General features: G+C 52.1%; 1 long non-coding RNA gene across 7 annotated transcripts in view; it reads left to right on the plus strand.

Annotated features, from left to right (window-relative positions):
- The first annotated feature begins 1,702 nt into the window (after positions 1-1,702).
- Positions 1,703-23,914, plus strand: part of LOC135979275 (uncharacterized) — a 28,886-nt gene continuing 6,674 nt past the window's right edge. For 2 of the 7 annotated variants that reach the window (XR_010596600.1, XR_010596606.1), the window contains exons 1-7: positions 1,703-6,241; positions 6,348-8,202; positions 8,309-14,081; positions 14,188-18,000; positions 18,107-19,952; positions 20,059-21,913; positions 22,020-23,874. This is a non-coding gene — a long non-coding RNA (uncharacterized LOC135979275). The remainder of the gene's footprint in view (positions 6,242-6,347; positions 8,203-8,308; positions 14,082-14,187; positions 18,001-18,106; positions 19,953-20,058; positions 21,914-22,019; positions 23,875-23,914) is intronic. The other 5 variants (XR_010596605.1, XR_010596601.1, XR_010596604.1 and 2 more) reach the window with 5 other exon arrangements.

Below are 23,914 nucleotides of genomic sequence, written 5' to 3' on the forward strand. Positions count from 1 at the left end.
CCTCATTGTGTAAAGGAGGTGTATTTTTACTAAAGAAAAGGTGACTGCTCTGTAATCAGGGTTCAGATCGCTTTCCCTTTTCTCCTCTCTGCATCGGCCCTCTTCACGCCAAGGTCCAAAGTGAGCTCCCTCTAACTAGGGTGTGGGTCTTTCCCTGCCTTTCACAAGGTAACACTGCCATTTGGAAAGCAGTTCTAAAAACCAGCCTCTTGAGAGGGTTCAGGGTTTGTCCTACTAGCTGTCCCGTGCCCTCCTCACTCACGCACTCAGCCAACTCAAAGCCCGCGTCCTCTGCATCCACCTGGACCCGCCTTTTGCCTCAAGCTCTCCTGCGCTCTGAAAGAGATCGGTGCCGAAAAGTAGGAATTAGGGTAATTTCCGGCAGGGCCGAGTACCTTACCAATGTCATCTGAATCTACCTTGTACACATGCTCTCTACTGAGCCACAGCTAACCCTCTTCACCTCTCTCTTTCTAGCAACTCAAAGGACAAAATGGACAAGACGACACAAGCACCAAAGAAACTGCAGGAAAAGGGAAGAAAAAGCCACGGCCAACGGCTGCACACACCGCACACACCGCATCCCTGTACCGAGGGATCGGGTTCGACACTTCTCCTCACAGGCTTAATCCCCCTTCAGCTGCCCGGTAAAAGGACCTCCCTGTAAACAAGGATCACGGTCCATTCCTTGCCAACCAAAATGCTTTATGGGTCCCTTCCATAGCTGAGGAGGAGCGAGCCCCCTTTAAAACGGGTTGAGGTCTCTGTGAGTTTGAGCTCCTTAGGACCAAGCCTTTAAAATGCCCCGGGCCGTTGACCTCTCCCTGTCAGAAGGGTGCAGGTCTCCCCTTTCTAACTCCTCTTGGGCCGTTGGCACTCGCTGGGCAACGAGACCACCCACTTCCGAGGGAACGGAGGTCTCTCCTTTACAGCGCTTTTCGCTCTGGCCCATTGGAAGGCCCCTGGCTTAAGGACCACCCTGTAAGGAGGCTTTCGGTCTCCTTTGCCATGCAAATTAAGCCACAGGTCACTTTGACACGCCCGGCAAAATGACTGCCCTGTAACCAGGGTGTAAGGTCTTATACCTCTCACGCTTAAGCTAGGGGAGCCTTTCTGTGCCTGTGGCTTAGCGACTCCCCCCGACCCTCCACCACTTGAGAAGAGTTGAACTTCTGTTTCTCTTAGTCACAGTAAATTCCCACAGAATGATTTCTACTTGGCTTTTTTGAGATTTGAAGTGAAATCTTATCTGGGACCTATCCCGGTCAGATGGAACATGGTGTGGCGAAGGGGCGGCTGTAAGGGGATGGCGGAGGCCGTGGAAAATTCGCCCCTTTTCTCAAAAAAGCCAAGAAATGGCCCAACCAAGCAAACGTCACAAAGTCTGGAAATGAACAGGGGAGGTGGGGGGCTCCTTTCGGACCCTCACTTCCGTGTAATCCTTCCTCAAGTCCTTTTGCCCTGCCCAATTTACACCGCTCAACCAACCACAACTTTCACCCTTTCTTTTCTTGTGCACAAGAAAGAACACTGTCGGACTGACGAGCGTCAACTGTAGGGATTCGGACAGCTCCGTTAGTTGTGTCCGAATTCCCGGCATTGTGTCTCTTTGGTGATAAAGAGAGGAGATTCCTCGGGCTACGTTGGAAGAGATTGAGGTGGCGGTCCTTTCTGAAATGTGTTTATGTTGAGATGTTGTAGGTAGATGCGGTGGTATTCAGAGCCGGCACGTGGGTGCACCTAACCTTACTAACAGGACCGCGTCACAAGTAAGAAGGGTCTTTTCTGGTAAAGGTAGGGGGCACAAAGTTGTCATTTTCTTGGTGGGGTAGGAGGTAAGTCGGGAAGGATGTCGCTGAGGGACGGAGGATTGATTGGAAAGGGGACACGCAGAAGGATCCCTCCCTTACCTGTTCATTTCCAGATCTTTTCACATTCAGGACTCCCCCCACCCTCATTGTGTAAAGGAGGTGTATTTTTACTAAAGAAAAGGTGACTGCTCTGTAATCAGGGTTCAGATCGCTTTCCCTTTTCTCCTCTCTGCATCGGCCCTCTTCACGCCAAGGTCCAAAGTGAGCTCCCTCTAACTAGGGTGTGGGTCTTTCCCTGCCTTTCACAAGGTAACACTGCCATTTGGAAAGCAGTTCTAGAAACCAGCCTCTTGAGAGGGTTCAGGGTTTGTCCTACTAGCTGTCCCGTGCCCTCCTCACTCACGCACTCAGCCAAGTCAAAGCCCGCGTCCTCTGCATCCACCTGGACCCGCCTTTTGCCTCAAGCTCTCCTGCGCTCTGAAAGAGATCGGTGCCGAAAAGTAGGAATTAGGGTAATTTCCGGCAGGGCCGAGTACCTTGCCAATGTCATCTGAATCTACCTTGTACACGTGCTCTCTACTGAGCCACACCTAACCCGCTTCACCTCTCTCTTTCTAGCAACTCAAAGGACAAAATGGACAAGACGACACAAGCACCAAAGAAACTGCAGGAAAAGGGAAGAAAAAGCCACGGCCAACGGCTGCACACACCGCACACACAGCACACACCGCATCCCTGTACCGAGGGATCGGGTTCGACACTTCTCCTCACAGGCTTAATCCCCCTTCAGCTGCCCGGTAAAAGGACCTCCCTGTAAACAAGGATCACGGTCCATTCCTTGCCAACCAAAATGCTTTATGGGTCCCTTCCATAGCTGAGGAGGAGCGAGCCCCCTTTAAAACGGGTTGAGGTCTCTGTGAGTTTGAGCTCCTTAGGACCTAGCCTTTAAAATGCCCCGGGCCTTTGACCTCTCCCTGTCAGAAGGGTGCAGGTCTCCCCTTTCTAACTCCTCTTGGGCCGTTGGCACTCGCTGGGCAACGAGACCACCCACTTCCGAGGGAACGGAGGTCTCTCCTTTACAGCGCTTTTCGCTCTGGCCCATTGGAAGGCCCCTGGCTTAAGGACCACCCTGTAAGGAGGCTTTCGCTCTCCTTTGCCATGCAAATAAGCCACAGGTCACTTTGACACGCCCGGCAAAATGACTGCCCTGTAACCAGGGTGTAAGGTCTTATACCTCTCACGCTTAAGCTAGGGGAGCCTTTCTGTGCCTGTGGCTTAGCGACTCCCCCGGACCCTCCACCACTTCAGAAGGGTTGAACTTCTGTTTCTCTTAGTCACAGTAAATTCCCACAGAATGATTTCTACTTGGCTTTTTTGAGATTTGAAGTGAAATCTTATCTGGGACCTATCCCGGTCAGATGGAACATGGTGTGGAGAAGGGGCGGCTGTAAGGGGATGGCGGAGGCCGTGGAAAATTCGCCCCTTTTCTCAAAAAAGCCAAGAAATGGCCCAACCAAGCAAACGTCACAAAGTCTGGAAATGAACAGGGGAGGTGGGGGGCTCCTTTCGGACCCTCACTTCCGTGTAATCCTTCCTCAAGTCCTTTTGCCCTGCCCAATTTACACCGCTCAACCAACCACAACTTTCCCCTTTGTTTTCTTGTGCACAAGAAAGAACACTGTCGGACTGACGAGCGTCAACTGTAGGGATTCGGACAGCTCCGTTTGTTGTGTCCGAATTCCCGGCCTTGTGTCTCTTTGGTGATAAAGAGAGGAGATTCCTCGAGCTAGGTTGGAAGAGATTGAGGTGGCGGTCCTTTCTGAAATGTGTTCATGTTGAGATGTTGTAGGTAGATGCGGTGGTATTCAGAGCCGGCACGTGGGTGCACCTAACCTTACTAACAGGACCGCGTCACAAGTAAGAAGGGTCTTTTCTGGTAAAGGTAGGGGGCACAAAGTTGTCATTTTCTTGGTGGGGTAGGAGGTAAGTCGGGAAGGATGTCGCTGAGGGACGGAGGATTGATTGGAAAGGGGACACGCAGAAGGATCCCTCCCTTACCTGTTCATTTCCAGATCTTTTCACATTCAGGACTCCCCCCACCCTCATTGTGTAAAGGAGGTGTATTTTTACTAAAGAAAAGGTGACTGCTCTGTAATCAGGGTTCAGATCGCTTTCCCTTTTCTCCTCTCTGCATCGGCCCTCTTCACGCCAAGGTCCAAAGTGAGCTCCCTCTAACTAGGGTGTGGGTCTTTCCCTGCCTTTCACAAGGTAACACTGCCATTTGGAAAGCAGTTCTAGAAACCAGCCTCTTGAGAGGGTTCAGGGTTTGTCCTACTAGCTGTCCCGTGCCCTCCTCACTCACGCACTCAGCCAAGTCAAAGCCCGCGTCCTCTGCATCCACCTGGACCCGCCTTTTGCCTCAAGCTCTCCTGCGCTCTGAAAGAGATCGGTGCCGAAAAGTAGGAATTAGGGTAATTTCCGGCAGGGCCGAGTACCTTGCCAATGTCATCTGAATCTACCTTGTACACGTGCTCTCTACTGAGCCACACCTAACCCGCTTCACCTCTCTCTTTCTAGCAACTCAAAGGACAAAATGGACAAGACGACACAAGCACCAAAGAAACTGCAGGAAAAGGGAAGAAAAAGCCACGGCCAACGGCTGCACACACCGCACACACAGCACACACCGCATCCCTGTACCGAGGGATCGGGTTCGACACTTCTCCTCACAGGCTTAATCCCCCTTCAGCTGCCCGGTAAAAGGACCTCCCTGTAAACAAGGATCACGGTCCATTCCTTGCCAACCAAAATGCTTTATGGGTCCCTTCCATAGCTGAGGAGGAGCGAGCCCCCTTTAAAACGGGTTGAGGTCTCTGTGAGTTTGAGCTCCTTAGGACCTAGCCTTTAAAATGCCCCGGGCCTTTGACCTCTCCCTGTCAGAAGGGTGCAGGTCTCCGCTTTCTAACTCCTCTTGGGCCGTTGGCACTCGCTGGGCAACGAGACCACCCACTTCCGAGGGAACGGAGGTCTCTCCTTTACAGCGCTTTTCGCTCTGGCCCATTGGAAGGCCCCTGGCTTAAGGACCACCCTGTAAGGAGGCTTTCGCTCTCCTTTGCCATGCAAATAAGCCACAGGTCACTTTGACACGCCCGGCAAAATGACTGCCCTGTAACCAGGGTGTAAGGTCTTATACCTCTCACGCTTAAGCTAGGGGAGCCTTTCTGTGCCTGTGGCTTAGCGACTCCCCCGGACCCTCCACCACTTCAGAAGGGTTGAACTTCTGTTTCTCTTAGTCACAGTAAATTCCCACAGAATGATTTCTACTTGGCTTTTTTGAGATTTGAAGTGAAATCTTATCTGGGACCTATCCCGGTCAGATGGAACATGGTGTGGAGAAGGGGCGGCTGTAAGGGGATGGCGGAGGCCGCGGAAAATTCGCCCCTTTTCTCAAAAAAGCCAAGAAATGGCCCAACCAAGCAAACGTCACAAAGTCTGGAAATGAACAGGGGAGGTGGGGGGCTCCTTTCGGACCCTCACTTCCGTGTAATCCTTCCTCAAGTCCTTTTGCCCTGCCCAATTTACACCGCTCAACCAACCACAACTTTCCCCTTTGTTTTCTTGTGCACAAGAAAGAACACTGTCGGACTGACGAGCGTCAACTGTAGGGATTCGGACAGCTCCGTTTGTTGTGTCCGAATTCCCGGCCTTGTGTCTCTTTGGTGATAAAGAGAGGAGATTCCTCGAGCTAGGTTGGAAGAGATTGAGGTGGCGGTCCTTTCTGAAATGTGTTCATGTTGAGATGTTGTAGGTAGATGCGGTGGTATTCAGAGCCGGCACGTGGGTGCACCTAACCTTACTAACAGGACCGCGTCACAAGTAAGAAGGGTCTTTTCTGGTAAAGGTAGAGGGCACAAAGTTGTCATTTTCTTGGTGGGGTAGGAGGTAAGTCGGGAAGGATGTCGCTGAGGGACGGAGGATTGATTGGAAAGGGGACACGCAGAAGGATCCCTCCCTTACCTGTTCATTTCCAGATCTTTTCACATTCAGGACTCCCCCCACCCTCATTGTGTAAAGGAGGTGTATTTTTACTAAAGAAAAGGTGACTGCTCTGTAATCAGGGTTCAGATCGCTTTCCCTTTTCTCCTCTCTGCATCGGCCCTCTTCACGCCAAGGTCCAAAGTGAGCTCCCTCTAACTAGGGTGTGGATCTTTCCCTGCCTTTCACAAGGTAACACTGCCATTTGGAAAGCAGTTCTAGAAACCAGCCTCTTGAGAGGGTTCAGGGTTTGCCCTACTAGCTGTCCCGTGCCCTCCTCACTCACGCACTCAGCCAAGTCAAAGCCCGCGTCCTCTGCATCCACCTGGACCCGCCTTCTGACGCAAGCTCTCCTGCGCTCTGAAAGAGATCGGTGCCGAAAAGTAGGAATTAGGGTAATTTCCGGCAGGGCCGAGTACCTTGCCAATGTCATCTGAATCTACCTTGTACACGTGCTCTCTACTGAGCCACACCTAACCCGCTTCACCTCTCTCTTTCTAGCAACTCAAAGGACAAAATGGACAAGACGACACAAGCACCAAAGAAACTGCAGGAAAAGGGAAGAAAAAGCCACGGCCAACGGCTGCACACACCGCACACACAGCACACACCGCACCCCTGTACCGAGGGATCGGGTTCGACACTTCTCCTCACAGGCTTAATCCCCCTTCAGCTGCCCGGTAAAAGGACCTCCCTGTAAACAAGGATCACGGTCCATTCCTTGCCAACCAAAATGCTTTATGGGTCCCTTCCATAGCTGAGGAGGAGCGAGCCCCCTTTAAAACGGGTTGAGGTCTCTGTGAGTTTGAGCTCCTTAGGACCTAGCCTTTAAAATGCCCCGGGCCTTTGACCTCTCCCTGTCAGAAGGGTGCAGGTCTCCCCTTTCTAACTCCTCTTGGGCCGTTGGCACTCGCTGGGCAACGAGACCACCCACTTCCGAGGGAACGGAGGTCTCTCCTTTACAGCGCTTTTCGCTCTGGCCCATTGGAAGGCCCCTGGCTTAAGGACCACCCTGTAAGGAGGCTTTCGGTCTCCTTTGCCATGCAAATTAAGCCACAGGTCACTTTGACACGCCCGGCAAAATGACTGCCCGGTAACCAGGGTGTAACGTCTTATACCTCTCACGCTTAAGCTAGGGGAGCCTTTCTGTGCCTGTGGCTTAGCGACTCCCCCCGACCCTCCACCACTTCAGAAGAGTTGAACTTCTGTTTCTCTTAGTCACAGTAAATTCCCACAGAATGATTTCTACTTGGCTTTTTTGAGATTTGAAGTGAAATCTTATCTGGGACCTATCCCGGTCAGATGGAACATGGTGTGGCGAAGGGGCGGCTGTAAGGGGATGGCGGAGGCCGTGGAAAATTCGCCCCTTTTCTCAAAAAAGCCAAGAAATGGCCCAACCAAGCAAACGTCACAAAGTCTGGAAATGAACAGGGGAGGTGGGGGGCTCCTTTCGGACCCTCACTTCCGTGTAATCCTTCCTCAAGTCCTTTTGCCCTGCCCAATTTACACCGCTCAACCAACCACAACTTTCACCCTTTGTTTTCTTGTGCACAAGAAAGAACACTGTCGGACTGACGAGCGTCAACTGTAGGGATTCGGACAGCTCCGTTAGTTGTGTCCGAATTCCCGGCCTTGTGTCTCTTTGGTGATAAAGAGAGGAGATTCCTCGGGCTACGTTGGAAGAGATTGAGGTGGCGGTCCTTTCTGAAATGTGTTCATGTTGAGATGTTGTAGGTAGATGCGGTGGTATTCAGAGCCGGCACGTGGGTGCACCTAACCCTACTAACAGGACCGCGTCACAAGTAAAAGGGGTCTTTTCTGCTAAAGGTAGGGGGCACAAAGTTGTCATTTTCTTGGTGGGGTAGGAGGTAAGTCGGGAAGGGAGTCGCTGAGGGACGGAGGATTGATTGGAAAGGGGACACTCAGCAGGATCCCTCCCTTACCTGTTCATTTCCAGATCTTTTCACATTCAGGACTCCCCCGCACCCTCATTGTGTAAAGGAGGTGTATTATATTAAAGAAAGGGTGACTGCCCTGTAATCAGGGTTCAGGTCGCTTTCCCTTTTCTCCTCTCTGCATCGGCCCTCTTCACGCCAAGGTCCAAAGTGAGCTCCCTCTAACTAGGGTGTGGGTCTTTCCCTGCCTTTCACAAGGTAACACTGCCATTTGGAAGATAGTTCTAGAAACCAGCCTCTTGAGAGGGTTCAGGGTTTGCCCTACTAGCTGTCCCGTGCCCTCCTCACTCACGCACTCAGCCAAGTCAAAGCCCGCGTCCTCTGCATCCACCTGGACCCGCCTTCTGACGCAAGCTCTCCTGCGCTCTGAAAGAGATCGGTGCCGAAAAGTAGGAATTAGGGTAATTTCCGGCAGGGCCGAGTACCTTGCCAATGTCATCTGAATCTACCTTGTACACGTGCTCTCTACTGAGCCACACCTAACCCGCTTCACCTCTCTCTTTCTAGCAACTCAAAGGACAAAATGGACAAGACGACACAAGCACCAAAGAAACTGCAGGAAAAGGGAAGAAAAAGCCACGGCTAACGGCTGCACACACCGCACACACAGCACACACCGCACCCCTGTACCGAGGGATCGGGTTCGACACTTCTCCTCACAGGCTTAATCCCCCTTCAGCTGCCCGGTAAAAGGACCTCCCTGTAAACAAGGATCACGGTCCATTCCTTGCCAACCAAAATGCTTTATGGGTCCCTTCCATAGCTGAGGAGGAGCGAGCCCCCTTTAAAACGGGTTGAGGTCTCTGTGAGTTTGAGCTCCTTAGGACCTAGCCTTTAAAATGCCCCGGGCGTTGACCTCTCCCTGTCAGAAGGGTGCAGGTCTCCCCTTTCTAACTCCTCTTGGGCCGTTGGCACTCGCTGGGCAACGAGACCACCCACTTCCGAGGGAACGGAGGTCTCTCCTTTACAGCGCTTTTCGCTCTGGCCCATTGGAAGGCCCCTGGCTTAAGGACCACCCTGTAAGGAGGCTTTCGGTCTCCTTTGCCATGCAAATAAGCCACAGGTCACTTTGACACGCCCGGCAAAATGACTGCCCGGTAACCAGGGTGTAAGGTCTTATACCTCTCACGCTTAAGCTAGGGGAGCCTTTCTGTGCCTGTGGCTTAGCGACTCCCCCGGACCCTCCACCACTTCAGAAGGGTTGAACTTCTGTTTCTCTTAGTCACAGTAAATTCCCACAGAATGATTTCTACTTGGCTTTTTTGAGATTTGAAGTGAAATCTTATCTGGGACCTATCCCGGTCAGATGGAACATGGTGTGGCGAAGGGGCGGCTGTAAGGGGATGGCGCAGGCCGTGGAAAATTCGCCCCTTTTCTCAAAAAAGCCAAGAAATGGCCCAACCAAGCAAACGTCACAAAGTCTGGAAATGAACAGGGGAGGTGGGGGGCTCCTTTCGGACCCTCACTTCCGTGTAATCCTTCCTCAAGTCCTTTTGCCCTGCCCAATTTACACCGCTCAACCAACCACAACTTTCACCCTTTGTTTTCTTGTGCACAAGAAAGAACACTGTCGGACTGACGAGCGTCAACTGTAGGGATTCGGACAGCTCCGTTAGTTGTGTCCGAATTCCCGGCCTTGTGTCTCTTTGGTGATAAAGAGAGGAGATTCCTCGGGCTACGTTGGAAGAGATTGAGGTGGCGGTCCTTTCTGAAATGTGTTCATGTTGAGATGTTGTAGGTAGATGCGGTGGTATTCAGAGCCGGCACGTGGGTGCACCTAACCTTACTAACAGGACCGCGTCACAAGTAAGAAGGGTCTTTTCTGGTAAAGGTAGGGGGCACAAAGTTGTCATTTTCTTGGTGGGGTAGGAGGTAAGTCGGGAAGGATGTCGCTGAGGGACGGAGGATTGATTGGAAAGGGGACACGCAGAAGGATCCCTCCCTTACCTGTTCATTTCCAGATCTTTTCACATTCAGGACTCCCCCCACCCTCATTGTGTAAAGGAGGTGTATTTTTACTAAAGAAAAGGTGACTGCTCTGTAATCAGGGTTCAGATCGCTTTCCCTTTTCTCCTCTCTGCATCGGCCCTCTTCACGCCAAGGTCCAAAGTGAGCTCCCTCTAACTAGGGTGTGGGTCTTTCCCTGCCTTTCACAAGGTAACACTGCCATTTGGAAAGCAGTTCTAGAAACCAGCCTCTTGAGAGGGTTCAGGGTTTGTCCTACTAGCTGTCCCGTGCCCTCCTCACTCACGCACTCAGCCAAGTCAAAGCCCGCGTCCTCTGCATCCACCTGGACCCGCCTTTTGCCTCAAGCTCTCCTGCGCTCTGAAAGAGATCGGTGCCGAAAAGTAGGAATTAGGGTAATTTCCGGCAGGGCCGAGTACCTTGCCAATGTCATCTGAATCTACCTTGTACACGTGCTCTCTACTGAGCCACAGCTAACCCGTTTCACCTCTCTCTTTCTAGCAACTCAAAGGACAAAATGGACAAGACGACACAAGCACCAAAGAAACTGCAGGAAAAGGGAAGAAAAAGCCACGGCCAACGGCTGCACACACCGCACACACAGCACACACCGCATCCCTGTACCGAGGGATCGGGTTCGACACTTCTCCTCACAGGCTTAATCCCCCTTCAGCTGCCCGGTAAAAGGACCTCCCTGTAAACAAGGATCACGGTCCATTCCTTGCCAACCAAAATGCTTTATGGGTCCCTTCCATAGCTGAGGAGGAGCGAGCCCCCTTTAAAACGGGTTGAGGTCTCTGTGAGTTTGAGCTCCTTAGGACCTAGCCTTTAAAATGCCCCGGGCCTTTGACCTCTCCCTGTCAGAAGGGTGCAGGTCTCCCCTTTCTAACTCCTCTTGGGCCGTTGGCACTCGCTGGGCAACTAGACCACCCACTTCCGAGGGAACGGAGGTCTCTCCTTTACAGCGCTTTTCGCTCTGGCCCATTGGAAGGCCCCTGGCTTAAGGACCACCCTGTAAGGAGGCTTTCGCTCTCCTTTGCCATGCAAATAAGCCACAGGTCACTTTGACACGCCCGGCAAAATGACTGCCCTGTAACCAGGGTGTAAGGTCTTATACCTCTCACGCTTAAGCTAGGGGAGCCTTTCTGTGCCTGTGGCTTAGCGACTCCCCCGGACCCTCCACCACTTCAGAAGGGTTGAACTTCTGTTTCTCTTAGTCACAGTAAATTCCCACAGAATGATTTCTACTTGGCTTTTTTGAGATTTGAAGTGAAATCTTATCTGGGACCTATCCCGGTCAGATGGAACATGGTGTGGAGAAGGGGCGGCTGTAAGGGGATGGCGGAGGCCGTGGAAAATTCGCCCCTTTTCTCAAAAAAGCCAAGAAATGGCCCAACCAAGCAAACGTCACAAAGTCTGGAAATGAACAGGGGAGGTGGGGGGCTCCTTTCGGACCCTCACTTCCGTGTAATCCTTCCTCAAGTCCTTTTGCCCTGCCCAATTTACACCGCTCAACCAACCACAACTTTCCCCTTTGTTTTCTTGTGCACAAGAAAGAACACTGTCGGACTGACGAGCGTCAACTGTAGGGATTCGGACAGCTCCGTTTGTTGTGTCCGAATTCCCGGCCTTGTGTCTCTTTGGTGATAAAGAGAGGAGATTCCTCGAGCTAGGTTGGAAGAGATTGAGGTGGCGGTCCTTTCTGAAATGTGTTCATGTTGAGATGTTGTAGGTAGATGCGGTGGTATTCAGAGCCGGCACGTGGGTGCACCTAACCTTACTAACAGGACCGCGTCACAAGTAAGAAGGGTCTTTTCTGGTAAAGGTAGAGGGCACAAAGTTGTCATTTTCTTGGTGGGGTAGGAGGTAAGTCGGGAAGGATGTCGCTGAGGGACGGAGGATTGATTGGAAAGGGGACACGCAGAAGGATCCCTCCCTTACCTGTTCATTTCCAGATCTTTTCACATTCAGGACTCCCCCCACCCTCATTGTGTAAAGGAGGTGTATTTTTACTAAAGAAAAGGTGACTGCTCTGTAATCAGGGTTCAGATCGCTTTCCCTTTTCTCCTCTCTGCATCGGCCCTCTTCACGCCAAGGTCCAAAGTGAGCTCCCTCTAACTAGGGTGTGGATCTTTCCCTGCCTTTCACAAGGTAACACTGCCATTTGGAAAGCAGTTCTAGAAACCAGCCTCTTGAGAGGGTTCAGGGTTTGCCCTACTAGCTGTCCCGTGCCCTCCTCACTCACGCACTCAGCCAAGTCAAAGCCCGCGTCCTCTGCATCCACCTGGACCCGCCTTCTGCCGCAAGCTCTCCTGCGCTCTGAAAGAGATCGGTGCCGAAAAGTAGGAATTAGGGTAATTTCCGGCAGGGCCGAGTACCTTGCCAATGTCATCTGAATCTACCTTGTACACGTGCTCTCTACTGAGCCACACCTAACCCGCTTCACCTCTCTCTTTCTAGCAACTCAAAGGACAAAATGGACAAGACGACACAAGCACCAAAGAAACTGCAGGAAAAGGGAAGAAAAAGCCACGGCCAACGGCTGCACACACCGCACACACAGCACACACCGCACCCCTGTACCGAGGGATCGGGTTCGACACTTCTCCTCACAGGCTTAATCCCCCTTCAGCTGCCCGGTAAAAGGACCTCCCTGTAAACAAGGATCACGGTCCATTCCTTGCCAACCAAAATGCTTTATGGGTCCCTTCCATAGCTGAGGAGGAGCGAGCCCCCTTTAAAACGGGTTGAGGTCTCTGTGAGTTTGAGCTCCTTAGGACCTAGCCTTTAAAATGCCCCGGGCCTTTGACCTCTCCCTGTCAGAAGGGTGCAGGTCTCCCCTTTCTAACTCCTCTTGGGCCGTTGGCACTCGCTGGGCAACGAGACCACCCACTTCCGAGGGAACGGAGGTCTCTCCTTTACAGCGCTTTTCGCTCTGGCCCATTGGAAGGCCCCTGGCTTAAGGACCACCCTGTAAGGAGGCTTTCGGTCTCCTTTGCCATGCAAATTAAGCCACAGGTCACTTTGACACGCCCGGCAAAATGACTGCCCGGTAACCAGGGTGTAACGTCTTATACCTCTCACGCTTAAGCTAGGGGAGCCTTTCTGTGCCTGTGGCTTAGCGACTCCCCCCGACCCTCCACCACTTCAGAAGAGTTGAACTTCTGTTTCTCTTAGTCACAGTAAATTCCCACAGAATGATTTCTACTTGGCTTTTTTGAGATTTGAAGTGAAATCTTATCTGGGACCTATCCCGGTCAGATGGAACATGGTGTGGCGAAGGGGCGGCTGTAAGGGGATGGCGGAGGCCGTGGAAAATTCGCCCCTTTTCTCAAAAAAGCCAAGAAATGGCCCAACCAAGCAAACGTCACAAAGTCTGGAAATGAACAGGGGAGGTGGGGGGCTCCTTTCGGACCCTCACTTCCGTGTAATCCTTCCTCAAGTCCTTTTGCCCTGCCCAATTTACACCGCTCAACCAACCACAACTTTCACCCTTTGTTTTCTTGTGCACAAGAAAGAACACTGTCGGACTGACGAGCGTCAACTGTAGGGATTCGGACAGCTCCGTTAGTTGTGTCCGAATTCCCGGCCTTGTGTCTCTTTGGTGATAAAGAGAGGAGATTCCTCGGGCTACGTTGGAAGAGATTGAGGTGGCGGTCCTTTCTGAAATGTGTTCATGTTGAGATGTTGTAGGTAGATGCGGTGGTATTCAGAGCCGGCACGTGGGTGCACCTAACCCTACTAACAGGACCGCGTCACAAGTAAAAGGGGTCTTTTCTGCTAAAGGTAGGGGGCACAAAGTTGTCATTTTCTTGGTGGGGTAGGAGGTAAGTCGGGAAGGGAGTCGCTGAGGGACGGAGGATTGATTGGAAAGGGGACACTCAGCAGGATCCCTCCCTTACCTGTTCATTTCCAGATCTTTTCACATTCAGGACTCCCCCGCACCCTCATTGTGTAAAGGAGGTGTATTATATTAAAGAAAGGGTGACTGCCCTGTAATCAGGGTTCAGGTCGCTTTCCCTTTTCTCCTCTCTGCATCGGCCCTCTTCACGCCAAGGTCCAAAGTGAGCTCCCTCTAACTAGGGTGTGGGTCTTTCCCTGCCTTTCACAAGGTAACACTGCCATTTGGAAGATAGTTCTAGAAACCAGCCTCTTGAGAGGGTTCAGGGTTTGCCCTACTAGCTGTCCCGTGCCCTCCTCACTCACGCACTCAGCCAAGTCAAAGCCCGCGTCCTCTGCATCCACCTGGACCCGCCTTCTGACGCAAGCTCTCCTGCGCTCTGAAAGAGATCGGTGCCGAAAAGTAGGAATTAGGGTAATTTCCGGCAGGGCCGAGTACCTTGCCAATGTCATCTGAATCTACCTTGTACACGTGCTCTCTACTGAGCCACACCTAACCCGCTTCACCTCTCTCTTTCTAGCAACTCAAAGGACAAAATGGACAAGACGACACAAGCACCAAAGAAACTGCAGGAAAAGGGAAGAAAAAGCCACGGCTAACGGCTGCACACACCGCACACACAGCACACACCGCACCCCTGTACCGAGGGATCGGGTTCGACACTTCTCCTCACAGGCTTAATCCCCCTTCAGCTGCCCGGTAAAAGGACCTCCCTGTAAACAAGGATCACGGTCCATTCCTTGCCAACCAAAATGCTTTATGGGTCCCTTCCATAGCTGAGGAGGAGCGAGCCCCCTTTAAAACGGGTTGAGGTCTCTGTGAGTTTGAGCTCCTTAGGACCTAGCCTTTAAAATGCCCCGGGCGTTGACCTCTCCCTGTCAGAAGGGTGCAGGTCTCCCCTTTCTAACTCCTCTTGGGCCGTTGGCACTCGCTGGGCAACGAGACCACCCACTTCCGAGGGAACGGAGGTCTCTCCTTTACAGCGCTTTTCGCTCTGGCCCATTGGAAGGCCCCTGGCTTAAGGACCACCCTGTAAGGAGGCTTTCGGTCTCCTTTGCCATGCAAATAAGCCACAGGTCACTTTGACACGCCCGGCAAAATGACTGCCCGGTAACCAGGGTGTAAGGTCTTATACCTCTCACGCTTAAGCTAGGGGAGCCTTTCTGTGCCTGTGGCTTAGCGACTCCCCCGGACCCTCCACCACTTCAGAAGGGTTGAACTTCTGTTTCTCTTAGTCACAGTAAATTCCCACAGAATGATTTCTACTTGGCTTTTTTGAGATTTGAAGTGAAATCTTATCTGGGACCTATCCCGGTCAGATGGAACATGGTGTGGCGAAGGGGCGGCTGTAAGGGGATGGCGGAGGCCGTGGAAAATTCGCCCCTTTTCTCAAAAAAGCCAAGAAATGGCCCAACCAAGCAAACGTCACAAAGTCTGGAAATGAACAGGGGAGGTGGGGGGCTCCTTTCGGACCCTCACTTCCGTGTAATCCTTCCTCAAGTCCTTTTGCCCTGCCCAATTTACACCGCTCAACCAACCACAACTTTCACCCTTTGTTTTCTTGTGCACAAGAAAGAACACTGTCGGACTGACGAGCGTCAACTGTAGGGATTCGGACAGCTCCGTTAGTTGTGTCCGAATTCCCGGCCTTGTGTCTCTTTGGTGATAAAGAGAGGAGATTCCTCGGGCTACGTTGGAAGAGATTGAGGTGGCGGTCCTTTCTGAAATGTGTTCATGTTGAGATGTTGTAGGTAGATGCGGTGGTATTCAGAGCCGGCACGTGGGTGCACCTAACCTTACTAACAGGACCGCGTCACAAGTAAGAAGGGTCTTTTCTGGTAAAGGTAGGGGGCACAAAGTTGTCATTTTCTTGGTGGGGTAGGAGGTAAGTCGGGAAGGATGTCGCTGAGGGACGGAGGATTGATTGGAAAGGGGACACGCAGAAGGATCCCTCCCTTACCTGTTCATTTCCAGATCTTTTCACATTCAGGACTCCCCCCACCCTCATTGTGTAAAGGAGGTGTATTTTTACTAAAGAAAAGGTGACTGCTCTGTAATCAGGGTTCAGATCGCTTTCCCTTTTCTCCTCTCTGCATCGGCCCTCTTCACGCCAAGGTCCAAAGTGAGCTCCCTCTAACTAGGGTGTGGGTCTTTCCCTGCCTTTCACAAGGTAACACTGCCATTTGGAAAGCAGTTCTAGAAACCAGCCTCTTGAGAGGGTTCAGGGTTTGTCCTACTAGCTGTCCCGTGCCCTCCTCACTCACGCACTCAGCCAAGTCAAAGCCCGCGTCCTCTGCATCCACCTGGACCCGCCTTTTGCCTCAAGCTCTCCTGCGCTCTGAAAGAGATCGGTGCCGAAAAGTAGGAATTAGGGTAATTTCCGGCAGGGCCGAGTACCTTGCCAATGTCATCTGAATCTACCTTGTACACGTGCTCTCTACTGAGCTACAGCTAACCCGTTTCACCTCTCTCTTTCTAGCAACTCAAAGGACAAAATGGACAAGACGACACAAGCACCAAAGAAACTGCAGGAAAAGGGAAGAAAAAGCCACGGCCAACGGCTGCACACACCGCACACACAGCACACACCGCATCCCTGTACCGAGGGATCGGGTTCGACACTTCTCCTCACAGGCTTAATCCCCCTTCAGCTGCCCGGTAAAAGGACCTCCCTGTAAACAAGGATCACGGTGCATTCCTTGCCAACCAAAATGCTTTATGGGTCCCTTCCATAGCTGAGGAGGAGCGAGCCCCCTTTAAAACGGGTTGAGGTCTCTGTGAGTTTGAGCTCCTTAGGACCTAGCCTTTAAAATGCCCCGGGCCTTTGACCTCTCCCTGTCAGAAGGGTGCAGGTCTCCCCTTTCTAACTCCTCTTGGGCCGTTGGCACTCGCTGGGCAACTAGACCACCCACTTCCGAGGGAACGGAGGTCTCTCCTTTACAGCGCTTTTCGCTCTGGCCCATTGGAAGGCCCCTGGCTTAAGGACCACCCTGTAAGGAGGCTTTCGGTCTCCTTTGCCATGCAAATTAAGCCACAGGTCACTTTGACACGCCCGGCAAAATGACTGCCCTGTAACCAGGGTGTAAGGTCTTATACCTCTCACGCTTAAGCTAGGGGAGCCTTTCTGTGCCTGTGGCTTAGCGACTCCCCCCGACTCTCCACCACTTGAGAAGAGTTGAACTTCTGTTTCTCTTAGTCACAGTAAATTCCCACAGAATGATTTCTACTTGGCTTTTTTGAGATTTGAAGTGAAATCTTATTTGGGACCTATCCCGGTCAGATGGAACATGGTGTGGCGAAGGGGCGGCTGTAAGGGGATGGCGGAGGCCGTGGAAAATTCGCCCCTTTTCTCAAAAAAGCCAAGAAATGGCCCAACCAAGCAAACGTCACAAAGTCTGGAAATGAACAGGGGAGGTGGGGGGCTCCTTTCGGACCCTCACTTCCGTGTAATCCTTCCTCAAGTCCTTTTGCCCTGCCCAATTTACACCGCTCAACCAACCACAACTTTCACCCTTTGTTTTCTTGTGCACAAGAAAGAACATTGTCGGACTGACGAGCGTCAACTGTAGGGATTCGGACAGCTCCGTTAGTTGTGTCCGAATTCCCGGCCTTGTGTATCTTTGGTGATAAAGAGAGGAGATTCCTCGGGCTACGTTGGAAGAGATTGAGGTGGCGGTCCTTTCTGAAATGTGTTCATGTTGAGATGTTGTAGGTAGATGCGGTGGTATTCAGAGCCGGCACGTGGGTTCACCTAACCTTACTAACAGGACCGCGTCACAAGTAAGAAGGGTCTTTTCTGGTAAAGGTAGGGGGCACAAAGTTGTCATTTTCTTGGTGGGGTAGGAGGTAAGTCGGGAAGGATGTCGCTGAGGGACGGAGGATTGATTGGAAAGGGGACACGCAGAAGGATCCCTCCCTTACCTGTTCATTTCCAGATCTTTTCACATTCAGGACTCCCCCCACCCTCATTGTGTAAAGGAGGTGTATTTTTACTAAAGAAAAGGTGACTGCTCTGTAATCAGGGTTCAGATCGCTTTCCCTTTTCTCCTCTCTGCATCGGCCCTCTTCACGCCAAGGTCCAACTGAGCTCCCTCTAACTAGGGTGTGGGTCTTTCCCTGCCTTTCACAAGGTAACACTGCCATTTGGAAGATAGTTCTAGAAACCAGCCTCTTGAGAGGGTTCAGGGTTTGTCCTACTAGCTGTCCCGTGCCCTCCTCACTCACGCACTCAGCCAAGTCAAAGCCCGCGTCCTCTGCATCCACCTGGACCCGCCTTCTGACGCAAGCTCTCCTGCGCTCTGAAAGAGATCGGTGCCGAAAAGTAGGAATTAGGGTAATTTCCGGCAGGGCCGAGTACCTTGCCAATGTCATCTGAATCTACCTTGTACACGTGCTCTCTACTGAGCCACACCTAACCCGCTTCACCTCTCTCTTTCTAGCAACTCAAAGGACAAAATGGACAAGACGACACAAGCACCAAAGAAACTGCAGGAAAAGGGAAGAAAAAGCCACGGCCAACGGCTGCACACACCGCACACACCGCACCCCTCTCCCGAGGGATCGGGTTCGACACTTCTCCTCACAGGCTTAATCCCCCTTCAGCTGCCCGGTAAAAGGACCTCCCTGTAAACAAGGATCACGGTCCATTCCTTGCCAACCAAAATGCTTTATGGGTCCCTTCCATAGCTGAGGAGGAGCGAGCCCCCTTTAAAACGGGTTGAGGTCTCTGTGAGCTTGAGCTCCTTAGGACCTAGCCTTTAAAATGCCCCGGGCCTTTGACCTCTCCCTGTCAGAAGGGTGCAGGTCTCCCCTTTCTAACTCCTCTTGGGCCGTTGGCACTCGCTGGGCAACGAGACCACCCACTTCCGAGGGAACGGAGGTCTCTCCTTTACAGCGCTTTTCGCTCTGGCCCATTGGAAGGCCCCTGGCTTAAGGACCACCCTGTAAGGAGGCTTTCGGTCTCCTTTGCCATGCAAATTAAGCCACAGGTCACTTTGACACGCCCGGCAAAATGACTGCCCGGTAACCAGGGTGTAAGGTCTTATACCTCTCACGCTTAAGCTAGGGGAGCCTTTCTGTGCCTGTGGCTTAGCGACTCCCCCGGACCCTCCACCACTTCAGAAGGGTTGAACTTCTGTTTCTCTTAGTCACAGTAAATTCCCACAGAATGATTTCTACTTGGCTTTTTTGAGATTTGAAGTGAAATCTTATCTGGGACCTATCCCGGTCAGATGGAACATGGTGTGGAGAAGGGGCGGCTGTAAGGGGATGGCGGAGGCCGTGGAAAATTCGCCCCTTTTCTCAAAAAAGCCAAGAAATGGCCCAACCAAGCAAACGTCACAAAGTCTGGAAATGAACAGGGGAGGTGGGGGGCTCCTTTCGGACCCTCACTTCCGTGTAATCCTTCCTCAAGTCCTTTTGCCCTGCCCAATTTACACCGCTCAACCAACCACAACTTTCACCCTTTGTTTTCTTGTGCACAAGAAAGAACACTGTCGGACTGACGAGCGTCAACTGTAGGGATTCGGACAGCTCCGTTAGTTGTGTCCGAATTCCCGGCCTTGTGTCTCTTTGGTGATAAAGAGAGGAGATTCCTCGGGCTACGTTGGAAGAGATTGAGGTGGCGGTCCTTTCTGAAATGTGTTCATGTTGAGATGTTGTAGGTAGATGCGGTGGTATTCAGAGCCGGCACGTGGGTGCACCTAACCTTACTAACAGGACCGCGTCACAAGTAAGAAGGGTCTTTTCTGGTAAAGGTAGGGGGCACAAAGTTGTCATTTTCTTGGTGGGGTAGGAGGTAAGTCGGGAAGGATGTCGCTGAGGGACGGAGGATTGATTGGAAAGGGGACACGCAGAAGGATCCCTCCCTTACCTGTTCATTTCCAGATCTTTTCACATTCAGGACTCCCCCCACCCTCATTGTGTAAAGGAGGTGTATTTTTACTAAAGAAAAGGTGACTGCTCTGTAATCAGGGTTCAGATCGCTTTCCCTTTTCTCCTCTCTGCATCGGCCCTCTTCACGCCAAGGTCCAAAGTGAGCTCCCTCTAACTAGGGTGTGGGTCTTTCCCTGCCTTTCACAAGGTAACACTGCCATTTGGAAGATAGTTCTAGAAACCAGCCTCTTGAGAGGGTTCAGGGTTTGCCCTACTAGCTGTCCCGTGCCCTCCTCACTCACGCACTCAGCCAAGTCAAAGCCCGCGTCCTCTGCATCCACCTGGACCCGCCTTCTGACGCAAGCTCTCCTGCGCTCTGAAAGAGATCGGTGCCGAAAAGTAGGAATTAGGGTAATTTCCGGCAGGGCCGAGTACCTTGCCAATGTCATCTGAATCTACCTTGTACACGTGCTCTCTACTGAGCCACACCTAACCCGCTTCACCTCTCTCTTTCTAGCAACTCAAAGGACAAAATGGACAAGACGACACAAGCACCAAAGAAACTGCAGGAAAAGGGAAGAAAAAGCCACGGCCAACGGCTGCACACACCGCACACACAGCACACACCGCACCCCTGTACCGAGGGATCGGGTTCGACACTTCTCCTCACAGGCTTAATCCCCCTTCAGCTGCCCGGTAAAAGGACCTCCCTGTAAACAAGGATCACGGTCCATTCCTTGCCAACCAAAATGCTTTATGGGTCCCTTCCATAGCTGAGGAGGAGCGAGCCCCCTTTAAAACGGGTTGAGGTCTCTGTGAGTTTGAGCTCCTTAGGACCTAGCCTTTAAAATGCCCCGGGCCTTTGACCTCTCCCTGTCAGAAGGGTGCAGGTCTCCCCTTTCTAACTCCTCTTGGGCCGTTGGCACTCGCTGGGCAACGAGACCACCCACTTCCGAGGGAACGGAGGTCTCTCCTTTACAGCGCTTTTCGCTCTGGCCCATTGGAAGGCCCCTGGCTTAAGGACCACCCTGTAAGGAGGCTTTCGGTCTCCTTTGCCATGCAAATTAAGCCACAGGTCACTTTGACACGCCCGGCAAAATGACTGCCCGGTAACCAGGGTGTAACGTCTTATACCTCTCACGCTTAAGCTAGGGGAGCCTTTCTGTGCCTGTGGCTTAGCGACTCCCCCCGACCCTCCACCACTTCAGAAGAGTTGAACTTCTGTTTCTCTTAGTCACAGTAAATTCCCACAGAATGATTTCTACTTGGCTTTTTTGAGATTTGAAGTGAAATCTTATCTGGGACCTATCCCGGTCAGATGGAACATGGTGTGGCGAAGGGGCGGCTGTAAGGGGATGGCGGAGGCCGTGGAAAATTCGCCCCTTTTCTCAAAAAAGCCAAGAAATGGCCCAACCAAGCAAACGTCACAAAGTCTGGAAATGAACAGGGGAGGTGGGGGGCTCCTTTCGGACCCTCACTTCCGTGTAATCCTTCCTCAAGTCCTTTTGCCCTGCCCAATTTACACCGCTCAACCAACCACAACTTTCACCCTTTGTTTTCTTGTGCACAAGAAAGAACACTGTCGGACTGACGAGCGTCAACTGTAGGGATTCGGACAGCTCCGTTAGTTGTGTCCGAATTCCCGGCCTTGTGTCTCTTTGGTGATAAAGAGAGGAGATTCCTCGGGCTACGTTGGAAGAGATTGAGGTGGCGGTCCTTTCTGAAATGTGTTCATGTTGAGATGTTGTAGGTAGATGCGGTGGTATTCAGAGCCGGCACGTGGGTGCACCTAACCCTACTAACAGGACCGCGTCACAAGTAAAAGGGGTCTTTTCTGCTAAAGGTAGGGGGCACAAAGTTGTCATTTTCTTGGTGGGGTAGGAGGTAAGTCGGGAAGGGAGTCGCTGAGGGACGGAGGATTGATTGGAAAGGGGACACTCAGCAGGATCCCTCCCTTACCTGTTCATTTCCAGATCTTTTCACATTCAGGACTCCCCCGCACCCTCATTGTGTAAAGGAGGTGTATTATATTAAAGAAAGGGTGACTGCCCTGTAATCAGGGTTCAGGTCGCTTTCCCTTTTCTCCTCTCTGCATCGGCCCTCTTCACGCCAAGGTCCAAAGTGAGCTCCCTCTAACTAGGGTGTGGGTCTTTCCCTGCCTTTCACAAGGTAACACTGCCATTTGGAAGATAGTTCTAGAAACCAGCCTCTTGAGAGGGTTCAGGGTTTGCCCTACTAGCTGTCCCGTGCCCTCCTCACTCACGCACTCAGCCAAGTCAAAGCCCGCGTCCTCTGCATCCACCTGGACCCGCCTTCTGACGCAAGCTCTCCTGCGCTCTGAAAGAGATCGGTGCCGAAAAGTAGGAATTAGGGTAATTTCCGGCAGGGCCGAGTACCTTGCCAATGTCATCTGAATCTACCTTGTACACGTGCTCTCTACTGAGCCACACCTAACCCGCTTCACCTCTCTCTTTCTAGCAACTCAAAGGACAAAATGGACAAGACGACACAAGCACCAAAGAAACTGCAGGAAAAGGGAAGAAAAAGCCACGGCCAACGGCTGCACACACCGCACACACAGCACACACCGCACCCCTGTACCGAGGGATCGGGTTCGACACTTCTCCTCACAGGCTTAATCCCCCTTCAGCTGCCCGGTAAAAGGACCTCCCTGTAAACAAGGATCACGGTCCATTCCTTGCCAACCAAAATGCTTTATGGGTCCCTTCCATAGCTGAGGAGGAGCGAGCCCCCTTTAAAACGGGTTGAGGTCTCTGTGAGTTTGAGCTCCTTAGGACCTAGCCTTTAAAATGCCCCGGGCCTTTGACCTCTCCCTGTCAGAAGGGTGCAGGTCTCCCCTTTCTAACTCCTCTTGGGCCGTTGGCACTCGCTGGGCAACGAGACCACCCACTTCCGAGGGAACGGAGGTCTCTCCTTTACAGCGCTTTTCGCTCTGGCCCATTGGAAGGCCCCTGGCTTAAGGACCACCCTGTAAGGAGGCTTTCGGTCTCCTTTGCCATGCAAATTAAGCCACAGGTCACTTTGACACGCCCGGCAAAATGACTGCCCGGTAACCAGGGTGTAACGTCTTATACCTCTCACGCTTAAGCTAGGGGAGCCTTTCTGTGCCTGTGGCTTAGCGACTCCCCCCGACCCTCCACCACTTCAGAAGAGTTGAACTTCTGTTTCTCTTAGTCACAGTAAATTCCCACAGAATGATTTCTACTTGGCTTTTTTGAGATTTGAAGTGAAATCTTATCTGGGACCTATCCCGGTCAGATGGAACATGGTGTGGCGAAGGGGCGGCTGTAAGGGGATGGCGGAGGCCGTGGAAAATTCGCCCCTTTTCTCAAAAAAGCCAAGAAATGGCCCAACCAAGCAAACGTCACAAAGTCTGGAAATGAACAGGGGAGGTGGGGGGCTCCTTTCGGACCCTCACTTCCGTGTAATCCTTCCTCAAGTCCTTTTGCCCTGCCCAATTTACACCGCTCAACCAACCACAACTTTCACCCTTTGTTTTCTTGTGCACAAGAAAGAACACTGTCGGACTGACGAGCGTCAACTGTAGGGATTCGGACAGCTCCGTTAGTTGTGTCCGAATTCCCGGCCTTGTGTCTCTTTGGTGATAAAGAGAGGAGATTCCTCGGGCTACGTTGGAAGAGATTGAGGTGGCGGTCCTTTCTGAAATGTGTTCATGTTGAGATGTTGTAGGTAGATGCGGTGGTATTCAGAGCCGGCACGTGGGTGCACCTAACCCTACTAACAGGACCGCGTCACAAGTAAAAGGGGTCTTTTCTGCTAAAGGTAGGGGGCACAAAGTTGTCATTTTCTTGGTGGGGTAGGAGGTAAGTCGGGAAGGGAGTCGCTGAGGGACGGAGGATTGATTGGAAAGGGGACACTCAGCAGGATCCCTCCCTTACCTGTTCATTTCCAGATCTTTTCACATTCAGGACTCCCCCGCACCCTCATTGTGTAAAGGAGGTGTATTATATTAAAGAAAGGGTGACTGCCCTGTAATCAGGGTTCAGGTCGCTTTCCCTTTTCTCCTCTCTGCATCGGCCCTCTTCACGCCAAGGTCCAAAGTGAGCTCCCTCTAACTAGGGTGTGGGTCTTTCCCTGCCTTTCACAAGGTAACACTGCCATTTGGAAGATAGTTCTAGAAACCAGCCTCTTGAGAGGGTTCAGGGTTTGCCCTACTAGCTGTCCCGTGCCCTCCTCACTCACGCACTCAGCCAAGTCAAAGCCCGCGTCCTCTGCATCCACCTGGACCCGCCTTCTGACGCAAGCTCTCCTGCGCTCTGAAAGAGATCGGTGCCGAAAAGTAGGAATTAGGGTAATTTCCGGCAGGGCCGAGTACCTTGCCAATGTCATCT

Source organism: Chrysemys picta, unplaced genomic scaffold, assembly GCF_011386835.1.
Source record: "Chrysemys picta bellii isolate R12L10 unplaced genomic scaffold, ASM1138683v2 scaf747, whole genome shotgun sequence".
Lineage (NCBI taxonomy): Eukaryota > Metazoa > Chordata > Testudines > Emydidae > Chrysemys > Chrysemys picta.